Source organism: Phocoena phocoena, chromosome 10 (assembly GCF_963924675.1).
Source record: "Phocoena phocoena chromosome 10, mPhoPho1.1, whole genome shotgun sequence".
Classification (NCBI taxonomy): domain Eukaryota; kingdom Metazoa; phylum Chordata; class Mammalia; order Artiodactyla; family Phocoenidae; genus Phocoena; species Phocoena phocoena.
The window spans coordinates 64,840,332-64,853,086 of record NC_089228.1 but is presented as its reverse complement, the minus strand read 5'-3'; positions in this window follow the sequence as shown (position 1 = coordinate 64,853,086).

Here is a 12,755-nt window from a genome sequence, read left to right as displayed (position 1 = left end):
CAGATCTGTTGTGCTGCTGTGGGTTTGCCGGAACAGAATAAAACCATTTCATTCCAGACAAACAGCCAGGACCTCACAGAGGCTCTGGGAGGCTCCTCTGACCTGCCCTCTCGCTCTCCCCCGACTCCGGCCACACACCTTGCCGCCCTCGCCCTGACCAGGCCCACTCCAGCCTCTGAGCCTCTGTGCTAGCTGTTCCACCCACCCTGCTGATCCCTCCCACCCCCAATCTACGCGTGGCTCACTCCCTCCTCCAGACCACCATCCCCATGGGGAGTTGTAGCTGCCCTCCCACCCTGCACACCCTCTAGGGACCAGTCCTCCTGGATTTCTCTCTTAACACGAGACGTGCTACATATTTTAATTCTTCATGCTCCTGCCCCCTGCAGGTTACCAGCCTGTCACCTGGCTCCCTGAAGGGTCCATAGCCCCTCCCCAAGCGAAACACTGGCCACACTGGGAATCGGGCTGGACTATCAGAGCCAGGGTGGGGTTCTTGGGCAGAGAAACAGAGAGGGAACAAGCCTCCCCAGACAGGAGGGGGTCTGTTTGCTGGAGTTCCTCCTGGGGGACACCCAACAGAGCCCCGAGGACCTGCCAGTCCACAGCAACCTAGGACAGAAGGAGCTGTGGTGAAGATGGTCCAGGTCCCCTACCTTTTGCCAGGCAGCAAAGCAGACGAGCCCCAGGATTTGTATAAGATATTGACTGGGGATGCCCTTCGTCCGAAATGTGACTTCTCTGCAGCCCTGGTGAGTGGGGGCTTGGAGCAGATTTCATGTGTTTTCGAAAGAAAGTGATGAGATGTTTCTTCCTGCCAAGAGTGTGGGCCAATCCCTGGCTGAGGCCCCTGTGACATCTCGGGCGATCCTCTCAACATCGCAGGGCTGAGGTGAGACTCCAGCCAAACCGGGGAGGTGCTACCCAGCACCAGGGCTGGAACCGGCTGCTCAAGCCAGGCAGACAGGCAAGAACAGCTCAGAGCAGGGTCTCAGGAGAGGGGAATTACTGAGCAGGCTCTGAGAAGAAAGGGTAGCAGAGGTATCACTGGTGATTACAGCCCGATTTCTAAGCTGCTTCTGTTTAGTAAGGAGACAGGGGAAAGTACAGTAATTTTCTTCAATGAAAACAGGCAACAGAATTCCCTTTGCCTCATTCCCCTTGCAATTAAGCCCTTCTCTGCAAATGAAATGATTTGGTTTTCATGGGGACTAATTTAAGCACACTGGAAGGGCCGCTGAACTTTCTGATTGCAAACACCAACATGTACAAAGCAGAATCCCAAGCAGCGATGCCAGACTGGTAAAGTGGCCCTGCGTGAGGTTGGGGCTTCCCTGGGGTAAGGTGGGGTGAGCCCTGGGTTGGGAGTCCAGCTCTGCCCCTAAACCCATGACCCTCTCCAGCCTCCATCCCCGCATCCCAAGTAAGGAGGTTGGACCAGACCCCAGGGGCAAATCCAGAAGCTTCTGGCACATCAGTGGATCAGGGGTAAACGCCTGGTGTTGTCTTAAGCTACTAAGTCTGTATGATTATTGTAACTTCTTCATTTGAAATATTTTGACTCAAGAAAAGATGCTTGAATAGTACAGAGATTTCTCCTGTACCCTTCACCCAGTTCCTCCAATGACCCCACAGAACCGTGGTACATTGTCAAATCCAGGAAACTGATCTTGATACAATACTATTAACTTAGGCACAGACCTTATTTAGGTCTCACCAGTTTGACATGCGCTTCGTGTGTGTTTCTATGAAATTTTATCACACAAAATCACTAAGTTTCGGGTGGTTTGTTGCTTGTGATAGAACAGATACAGGTATGGACAAGATCTCCAGGAGTGTGTGTTACAGTTAGAAGTGACAGAAACACAGACAAACTTCAACACAAGGTGCAAGCATTGGTTCAGGTAAGCCAGTCCCCTGAGAGGCAGGGGTGGGCGGGTCTCAGAGCAGCTCCATCCAGGTGCAGGGGGAGCATCAGGGCCTGGGTGTGGCCACATGTTCTCAGAGGTCTCCTCCACCTGGCTACTACTGCTCTGAGGACATCGAAAGGAAGGAGAGATGGGAAGGGCTCAGACAGACATGAGTGCGGGCCCCGCCTCCCAGCCAGTCACTGGGGATGGAACCAGAGGCTGCTCAGAACTGAACCTGGGCCTCCCCTGGGCCAGGGCACATCCTGTGCTGAAGGTAGGAGATGGGAGGAGGGCCTCTCAAAGGAAGGGGTGGGACACTGAGACCGGAAGAGGAGAGAAAATACACGCACTGTAGAGCAGAAACGTGAGAGACATGGGCCAAATCCTGGGCACACAGACCATAGGGAGGGAGGTGTAAGAGCACTCCATGCTGGGCTCAGAGAACTGGCGTCCAAGTGGTACGGTGGGAACTCCAGTGACTGAGGGACAGGAACGGCTAGTATGCAGAGGTGTCACTGAAGCCATTTGCCAAAATTCCTGCCACAAGAAAAGATCACACTGCTACTCTCTTGAAAATTGGGCCTGGCCATGTGACTTGCTTTAGCCAATGAAATGGAAGTGGCAATGGCCTTAGGAGGCAGAGGCTTCGAGAGCTGGTACCGATCTGCCTCATTTCCTCGGCGGTGGTGCCGCCGCTGGGGCTGCCTCTGCAGCCTGGGTCCTGGAGCAACGACGTCTTGGACCGGAATCCCCAGCGGACCCACAGTGCAGTAGTGTGAGAAATCACCGTATGTTGGCATAAGCCACCCAGAATCTGGGGGTGTTTGTTACTAACATCAGCTGACAGATACAGGCGACTAACTTTTGCCACCTGCCCAGAGGGAAGAACGAACGGCTGGTATTGCAGTAGGGGAGGAGGAGGAACCTGCCTGAGTCCTCTACAGCCTGGAGGCTGGGAATGGACTAGAAGATTCTGGAAGATCAGTTTAGGCCCTGGGATTATTTTCGTTCGGCTAAAGCAGTGTCTGGCAGGCTCTGTAGTGAGGATCTGGATCTTTCCAAGCTGCCTACCCCAGCTATGCAATTACTCCAAAGACAAGGTCTGGGGTCCCCTGAAGAGAAGGATCAGAAAGACGTGCACAGCAGGCACATGGGAGAAGGAGTCCTCACCCCAGGCAGTCGGGCTGGCTCTACACTGACAGCCACAACCTGGAGAAGGATGTGCTATCTGATTAGCAGGGGAGGGAGGACCACGCAGCCGCCCCGGAGAGCCGAGACCCAGGCTGGCTGGCCAGCCTTGCCCCAAGCTTGGTGGAAGAGGCTGATAGGGCGTGGCCAGCTCAGAGGCTGTTTAAACAGTGGCCAGTGGAGTGAGAAGGTGCGGATGTCCCCAGAGTGGCCCATCCCCCACAGGGACACGTGCACAATGAGTGCACAGGCGCCCAGTGTCCCCACCAGGATCTTGAAGGTGGCTGGACAGGGCTGACAGGACCCAGACAGAGGGAAGTGTGTGTGTGCGTGTGTGTGTGTGTGTGTGTGTGTGTGTGTGGACAGGCATGTATGCACGGCTGTGCTCCAGCCACCCAATGCGGGGAGGAGGCTTCATCTGAGACAAACACGCTCCATGTACTTTATCAAATTTGCAGATGCCACACAGCTGTGGGGGACGATGGCAAGTAGGTCAGATGACAGAGCTGGGATCTAAAGGGAAGCTGACAGGCCGGAGCGATGGGGTGGATCTAACGAGATGAAACTTAACCGGGACAAGCATGTTTATTTTGTTTTATTTATGTATTTGTGCCCTGCCTCCATGCATGAAGGAATGGGGGAGGAATAGTGGCTCACAGGAGGAAGGCAATGAAATGCCTGCACTCAGGGCCACAGACCTGGGGGTGGGGAAGGGGCCGGGGCTGAGCTCCAGCAGGGGACTGGGGGCTTAGGGATCATGGTCAGTTCTATGGGAAGCAATGGGGAGGTCGGTCTGTGGCTGCATCAATAAAGGTATAGCACCCAGGATTGAGGAGATTAGCGGGGACCGTGAGTCAGAGCACCTGAGTCTGAAGCTCCGTGTGGTCAGGCCGTCCCGTTGGGCAGGTACCTTTCAGGCAGCTCAAGCCCAACTGCCCTCCATGCTATCCACCTGGTAATCAGGTCCCCATGCCCGTCTCTCCTTCCTATGGCCAGGGCCTCCCCAGGCAGCCTCTCCCTTCAAACTCGTCTCAGCAAGAGACAGGCCTGGGACTTCTCAAAGTCAAAGTGGTCAAAGTAGGGGTGGGGGCAGACTCAGGTCACTTCTTCCAAGAACTCTCTCCACCCTGCACCCCAAAGCTGACAGGGCCAGGCTCAGAGTTTTGGCAGCTCAGCTGAGGATTGGGAGTGACATGTCTTTCTCCTGTCTGGCCAGCACCTCCCAGTTTCTCTTACTGGCCCCCTCTCTTGGCTGTGACTGGGAGAAGATTCAGCAGGAAGATGGTCCCTTGCTCCAAACATCATAAGGGAAGGGTTAGGCTAGTTCTGATGACTCCTGAGGGGCAGGGCTGGGCCTTGTGAGCAGAAGCCTCAAAGAGACAAACCTCGGCTCTGTAGGAGAAGGAAGGCCCTTGCTATTTTGAGCCTTGGGCTGCCTTGATAGGTAATAAGCCCCCCCATCACCGGAGCTATGTAAGCAGAGGCTGCATGGGCATTCAACAGAGGTGCTAGCATGGAATAGATGGATGGAACTAGATGAGCTTGAAGGTCTTGCCCTACATGAGATGGCATGACACTAGGGAAGCTCTTGGTTAAAGCTTAACCAAGGTGGGTTTTCTTTTTTGCGGTACGCGGGCCTCTCACTGTTGTGGCCTCTCCCGTTGCAGAGCACAGGCTCCGGACGCGCAGGCTCAGCGGCCATGGCTCACGGGCCCAGCCGCTCCGTGGCATGTGGTATCCTCCTGGACCGGGGCATGAACCCGCGTCCCCTGCATCGGCAGGCGGACTCTCAACCACTGCGCCACCAGGGAAGCCCTTAACCAAGGTTTCTGATCCATGGGAATCCTCCTGAATGTGACACCTCTCCTCCTCTCACTGTTAGAAGATACCTGGGGAAGAGGGCTCCCTCCATACCCTTTGTCTGTCTCGGGAGGGCTTCGTGGAAGAGCTGTTAATCCAGCTGCAGGGTCTGGGGGAGAAGGTGTGAGTTTATGTGGGGTAGCAGCGCCTGGCAGAGAAGTAAGAACAGCTGGAGAGAGGGGCCAAGCGGACAGTGGGGGTGGGATGGGCACGTCCCTAGCTGGCAAGGGCCTGGGCTCTGGATTGGAAGCCCAGGTTCTGTGACTTCCTGGCTGTGTGACATACTTAGGTGACACACTTCCTCTGGACCTCAGGTTTCCCATCTATATAATGGGATGACATAGACACCAACTTCACAGGTGTTGAAAGGATTAAATGACATTTTGCAATGTGCCTGGTGCATAGACAGTATCGATAATGATGAGGAAGATGAAAATGTATAAACAGATGGAATTAACCAGTATTCAGACTTCAGCTCATTACAAAGAACTTGTCCAAGAAGCAGAAGCATCTCCGCCTGGAGCAGGCTGCTGCCTGGGGTGATGAGCCCCCCGTCCCAGGAAGTATTCAAACCCTGCGCTTGATGTCTGTGCAGGGAGAGGAGGCCTCCCAGGTGTGTGAGGATGGCCAGCAGGGGTCAGCAGCACAGCAGGAATAAGGGAGGTCACCACCAACCTCCCCACTAGCTGTGGGGACAGCGGTGATACCCGAGCCAGGCGGCCTTGCTTCTGGCCCAGGCTGAGGCTTGTCCGGCAGGTCAGGTCAGAGTCCTGACACCCAGGGGTCTGGGCAGGGGTGATGGGAAAAGGAGGGCTCTAAGGTTTCCCATAAGGAGCCCCGTGGCTGAACACACAGTGGACCTTAGGGGGCTCTGGGCAGATTGGGGAGACCAGAACAGTGATGCTGGCACCCCAGGAGACGAAACTCTGGGTACAGCCACCAGAAGGGTCACTCGGGTAGCTGACTAGGCCATCTGTTCTGATCTCCACAGTGGGGGCTGCCAGGATCCATCATGCCCGCCCTGTGTTGAGCCCTCCCTCAGCTCCACTGGGGGCCTCGCAGGGCCAGGAGAATGAGGATGAGGAAGACCAGGTCCAGGGAGGAGCAGGGACTCAGCCACGTACCCAAAGATGGCACGTCTCCCTTCCTGACCTCCAGCCCGCGATTAGGCTGCTCTGAGAGTGGGCAGGGAGGGGGAGCCCAGTACATGCCCTGCAGCCCGCTCTGGTGCACAGAGCCCCCGGGTGGGCTGCTGGGGGCTGAGGGTGTGTGAGGGATTCCTTCCTTCACTGGCTCTGCTGAGGGCTCCCCGCTTAGAGAAGGCAGCTGCCGCCCCAGACTGAGGTAGGGAAGCCAGGCCCAGGTGTCACAGCCGTCAGCCAGACTCAGAGGTGGCTGGGGTGTCCTCTGCCCAGCCCCTGCCCCTCGGGAGGGCGTGCAGGTCACTCCTGGCCCCCAGAGCCCCCCTCACCTCCCTCTGGGGAGGGTGTACCAGGGCAGAGCAGGCGGGAAAGGGGCGGGCTGAAGGTGGAGCAGAGGATCAGAGAGCAGACCCTCCCCGGCTGGGGGCCCACTTGGAGCCAGAGGAAGCTAATGACCCCCACCCCAGGGAATGCTCTGGTAACTCGTGGGGAGAATGACCTGTCCAGCAGCATCCAAGAGGGAGCCTGGGGCTTCAGGGTGGCTCCAGGGACACAGGGAAGCTTCCCTGGCAAAACCAAACCAAAGCCAAAACAAATAAAACCTCTCCTACGAGGAAAAGACCTAAAATTCCACCATTAAAAATTCATTCCTTTAGCTTAACACTTTGTCCTTTTAAAAAATGCAAACCCATCAGAGCCTCACCTAAGAGTAGGTTTGTCAAAGGAAAGAAGAGAAAGAACGTATAGCATCCTGGAGAAGAAAAAATGTGAGGAGGCCAAGGGAGAGAGCAGGGGAGTGGGTTTCTCAGGATTTACTTCCCTGCCTACACAGCATTGGGTGAGGGCCAGCTCTAAAGACACCTGCAGGGGACGGAAGCTAAGCCTCCCAGTACTGCTCCTGGGTTCAGGGAGTGAGAACAGACAGAACCGACTCGCAGCCCTCCAACCAGACACCATTCACATGTGCGCACGTCCGCACATCCGTGGGCTCTTGTGCACACCTGTGCGTGTATGAGAAACAACATGTGCGGACATGCTCCCACCCCCAAATCTCACCCTCCAGCTCCTGTGCGTGACACGGAATACAGAACAGAGAAGGCTCTGGGCCCAGATGACCCTCCGGGGAAGGCAAGGATAGAATGGTCTCTACCGTCCCCTCCCAACACCTCTCCAGGGTAGCTGCCCTGAGCTGCATCCCCCAGGAGTTGCTTTCTGATTTAGAGTTACTGACTGCAGCCAGTGAATATTTTTGGAGCATATGCAGGAAGCTGCTGAAGGCCCTTGTGACATCTGAGAGGCGGAAGCGATTAACCCATTAGCTAGGATTAGCTTCTCACGTTGACATCAGCCTGGGACCTCCCTCATCCTTGCCCTCTGCAACCACAGCCCCGCCCACCTGCCCAGATCCACCTGCGGGCTTCAGCTGAGCAAGGGGGTCCACCTTGGTGCATTAGGTCGTTATGCCGGGGAGCCTCTTCCTTTCCCTTCCTTTTCTTTTTTTTTATTGTGGCAAAACACCCTCTCCTCCTTTTTAAGTAAATTTAACTTTTATCAAAGTAACACATGGACATAATTGTAAAAATCAAATAGTATTTCATGGCTGATGAAGAAAGCTGCCCCTGCCCCGCCCCCAGGCTTACTTTCACCTTTTTTGGCCATTTTCTTCTGCTTCTGTCTCATTTCTACACAATGTGCAGATACTACAAATTTGTGACTTTTCTTTTTTATTTATTTATTTATTTATTTTACTTCTGGCTGCGTTGGGTCCTCGTTGCTGCATGCGGGCTTTGTCTGGTTGCAGCGAGCGGAGGCTACTCTTCATTGTGGTGCGTGGGCTTCTTATTTCAGTGGCTTCTCTTGTTGCGGAGCATGGGTTCTAGGCTCGTGGGCTTCAGTAGTTGTGGCTCATGGGCTCTAGAGCACAGGCTCAGTAGTTGTGGCGCACGGGCTTAGTTGCTCTGCGGCATGTGGGATCTTCCCGGACCAGGGCTCGAACCCATGTCCCCTGCATTGGCAGGCGGATTCTTAACCACTGCGCCACCAGGGAAGCCCGTGATTTTTCTATTTTAGGTTTTATCTATCGATTTATTTTATTTATTTATTTGTTTACTTATTTATTTTTGGCTGCGTTGGGTCTTCGTTGTGGTGCACAGGCTTCTCATTGTGGTGGCTTCTCTCATTGCGGAGCACAGTCTCTAGGTGCACGGGCTTCAGTAGTTGTGGCACGCAGGCTCAGTAGTTGTGGTGCATGGGCTTAGTTTCTCCGCAGCATGTGGATCTTCCTGGACCAGGGCTCGAACCCGTGTCCCCTGCATTGGCAGGTGGATTCTTAACCACTGTGCCACCAGGGAAGTCCCTCTATTGATTTCTTACTGTAGATTAGAGTTTTACTTCCCATTAAGATTTAACTAATCTATTGCCATTTCCCCTCCCCCTCCTGCCTCATACCTCTATTACCATTTTTATTAAATCAGCATCTCCTGTTTACATTCCTGTCACAACACGTAAATATGATTGAATCTGAGTCCTATAGTGCCTCAGGATTACATTTTCTCTCCTGGGAAACTTTCTGTTTCCTGAAGTTAATAAGTTACATTTTGAGGCTTTCTGTTTGTTTGCTCCTTGAGATTTCTGTGCAACTGTCATCAATCTATGTCAGACTCTCTGACCAGGCTTTAAAGCTCCTCTCAGGGGAACTCCCTGGCGGTCCAGTGGTTAGGACTCAGCGCTTTCACTGCCGGGGCCTGGGTTCAATTCCTGGTCAGGGAACTAAGATCCTCAAAGCAATGCAGCACAGAAAAAAACAAAACAAAACAAAACACACAAACAGAAGAAACATCTCCTCTCAGGGTGGTCACATCCCTTTGGTAATCTGACCTGCAAGGCTCTCCAGGCCTGCAGAACCTTGAGGTCCTGGGCCTCCCCTCCACCACCTTCCAACATTAGATTCCCTGCTTGCCAGGTGCTGGGTTGCTCTCTTTCTTGGTTTCTCTCCTCATTTTGGTGGACGTCATCTTTTAAGAGCTTTCTGACTCAGGCTGCATGGGAATTCGATTTTTTGACCCCTTTGTGGCCGACTGCTGGCAGCCACCAGGATATGCTTTCCCTCCTTCCACGTGCCAGAGGGGCTACCTGGCTGGACTGTGTTTCTTGCCTTCCTTCACAGTTGAGTGGCGCGGGACAAGAGCTAGTCACTGGAACGCATGGGAAAATGATGATTGCTTCTTCTGACTTGGCTTTGAGTCATGGGGCCTCCTTGTATTCCCTCTCCCTTGTTCTGTCTGTGGGAGCCTTGACCCTGCAGGCAGGGCCTGGTCCAGAGCCTGGATTTAGAAGTAGGACATCACCAGCCCCTGGAGCCACGCTGGGGAGGGGATGTGGTCTTGCCACTCCTCAGCTTTCAGCCCATCCTCCTGCATCAGGTGTATAAGTTGCCTCGTTTCAGAGGCCCCCCCGCCCTGTTCCTTGTTGAATCCCTTGACTGCGGGCCTTCCCCAAAGTGGAGAAAGCTGGACATTAGTTGGTTACCACTCGTTTGTCTCTTTCCATCTCCCAAAACTGATTCTCTCCCCTACAGCCCTCTCCTGGTTCATCCTCTCTGTCCTTGTGGCTCCTTCTTTTTGACCCCTTTGCTATCACTTAGTAGGGATTGTGGACCTAGTGTTCACTCCACCGTGTGGACCAACTGCAAGGACATCTTTGATTCATTTTTGTAAACCCCCTGAGACCCAGCACAATGTCTGGTATGTAGCAGGTGCCACCTGGATAAACGAATGAATGAAAGGCAGAGAGACACGACCCTCTACTCTCAAAAACCTCACAGCCCCATGGGGTGGAGGATGCAGGTTGGAGGGAGGGGAAAGCAGATAGACAAATCCCTGCAGCAGAACTCAGAACGGGATGGATTCTGCAGGTGGCCATGCAGCCAACAGGCTATGGGAATTCGGCTGCCACGTCGAGCACACCACCTGCACCAGCAGGGAGGACAGAGAAGGCATGAGAGGAGGCTGGAGGGAGTGGCTGGTCAAGTCTATCTGGGCAGCCAAGCTCCAGGCACAGGCAGGGTGGCGGGGAGGTCCAGTGCAAGGTGAACGATCAGCCCTGCCCCACTGCTCTGCTCTGCCCTTCCGCAGCCTGGGTAGAGGCATGAGGATGGCTGTGCCCCAAGAAGGCCGGGTGCACAGAGAGCATGGGGATGCCCTCCACGTGAGACGTGAGGGCCAGTGCCAGCGTGGGAGTGGAGGGGAATGGAGGGGAAGACTGGGGCCAGAAGCAGGTAGGGTCATCAGATAAAACGCAGGAAGCGCAGGGACCTGCCTGGTCTAGCCCAGCCCCCAGCCCTGCTCTGGCCCCCCAGTCACCTGGGCTGGGCCTTCGTGGCATCGCCCTGGGGCCACTGTGGCTGCCCCGCTGCCACCGCCACTGGGGAAGGTGAACTGGCTTCTCACATTTCAGGCCTAATTTTCTCTGCTTCCTCAGAAGGGCTGGAAATGACATCAGAGGAACAAAGCCCAGACGGCCAGAGCTTTAGGAATGAGCTGGCCCAGGACTACAAGGGCCTCCTCCTGCCTCAGAACCTGGGATCCAGTCTTCCGCCCTGGTCTTGCCCAGTGGGTGGCCAGCCAGGCTGAAATAGGGCAAGAGGTGAGGGAGGGAAAGCTTACGGGGCCCTGTGGGAACCTCGTGGCCAGGCCCCTGCTACATCTCACCTGATCACTGCTGTAGACCCCCATCGGGCCCGCCAGAATCTCAGAGCTTCTCAATCCAGGGCCAGGAGTCAGGAGCCAGAGCTTCAGTTTCCTTACCTGTGCAATCTGGGCATAACAATATCACTTCCCTCGTAGGGTGATGGGAGGATTAACCGGAGTTGAAAAAAATTAGTGGTTTGAACAGTGCCAGGCACTTAGCAAGGGCCTTTCACATGTCTGCTGACATTGCTGTAAAAATATCATGATTTGAATCCCTGTTCTTGCCACCAGGCCTCAGGCATTCAACCTGCCCTCCTGGGTCCTCCCAGGCCCCTCACTGTCTGTAGCAGCCTCCAGGGCCTTCCTGGGGCAGAGAAGCAGGCCTGGGGAGCGGCTGCCCAAAGAACAAACTCCCTGACCACCAGCCTCCCTGGGCCCTGCTGGCATGGGGTCGGCTGCCCAGGGACAGATGGGGGCGGGCCAAGGATGGATGGCTGCTCCAGCCCCTCTTGCCCAGCTCAGCAGAAACCAGGGCCGGTGGCAATGGGCTGGCAGCCCCCAGCTGCAACCAACTTCATTTTCTGCCACAATTAAATGATCGCCCGCGTTTGCACGTGCTCACTTATTCAATTACCTTTGCGGCCCTGAAGGACTCGCGGAGAAACAGCCATAAATAATGTGTGTCAGTCGCCTCCCAGCTGTCACCCCTGCCCATCACTCTTACAGGCCCAGCCTGGCCCTTCCTGCAAGCCCCGCACCATCGCCCTGTGCATCCCAGTTTTCCAAGTAAATCCTCCCCAGCTCCCACCGCCCACGTCTGCTAGTCAATCCCTGGCCTGAGAGCGGGTGGATCTGGGCTCCCACCTGGCTCTACCCACCCAGCTGCGGGTCCCCAGTAGACCACTCCCCTCAGCGGGCCTCTGGCTCCTTATCTGCGAAATGACAGAAAAAGTTCGTGTGAGCTATGAAGGGTTGCCCTTGCCAGGAACTATGGTCCTAGCTTCACAGTCAAAATGCAGCACCCCTCAAAGTGGGGAGAGACGAAAGGTCCTCTCTTCACTGCCCCCGCCCCTACTCCAGCCACTCTGAAGGCTTCTGGGAACGCCATGTGCTTCTAGGCCTCTGAGCCTCCGTGCATGTGCGTCCCCTTGCTGTTTCCTTCATTCCCTTCTCTGCCTGGGGACTCCTATGCACCCTTCAAGGTCCAGCTTGGATGCCTTGAAGTGCACCCCCCAATGGCAAGCCGACTAATCTCTCCCTCCTTACACTCCCACAGAACCTCATATGTGCTTCTGTGGTACCCATGGGTCCTGCATTGGGGGGACAGCCTAAGATTCAACTATTCTGGGCCACTGTCCCCATATAACCATGTCAGGGCCTAAGTCTGAATTCAGGGTTGGAAAGTGTGGCCACTGTGGTTCCCCTCCCCAACTGAGGCCCAGTTCACACGAGGACTTGCTGGCATTTATAATAATAATAATAGTCAACATTTTGGAGGGGGCCTTTTGTCAAACACTGTGCTAAACATTTTTTTACTTGTACTACGTCATTGCAATGTCACAATAACCCTAAGACAATTATCCCCACTTCACAGATGAGAAAACTGAGGCTGGGTGAGGTTAAGATGCTTGTCCAAGATCACATCACCGGGAAATGGCAGAGCTGGAACTCCGAACCAAGGTGTGTCCACATCTCAGTCCACACTCTTCACCAGCCCCCCATCGCATGCAGCATGGGCCGAGGGTTCAAGTCTGGATCCTCCACTGGCCGCTGTGTGACTCTAGGCAAGTCCTTTCATCTCTCTGCAGCCTCCCTTTTTCTCTCCTCTCCTGTAAAATGAAAAGGTTAGCCGGTGGCCTCTGAGGGTCCCACAAGCTCAGATGTTCTGAGAGTTCATTTCTTTCTATAAAGCATTGCTCTGACCAGCGGAACCAACAAAGTTGTGAAAACTAAAGGCACGAATAGTG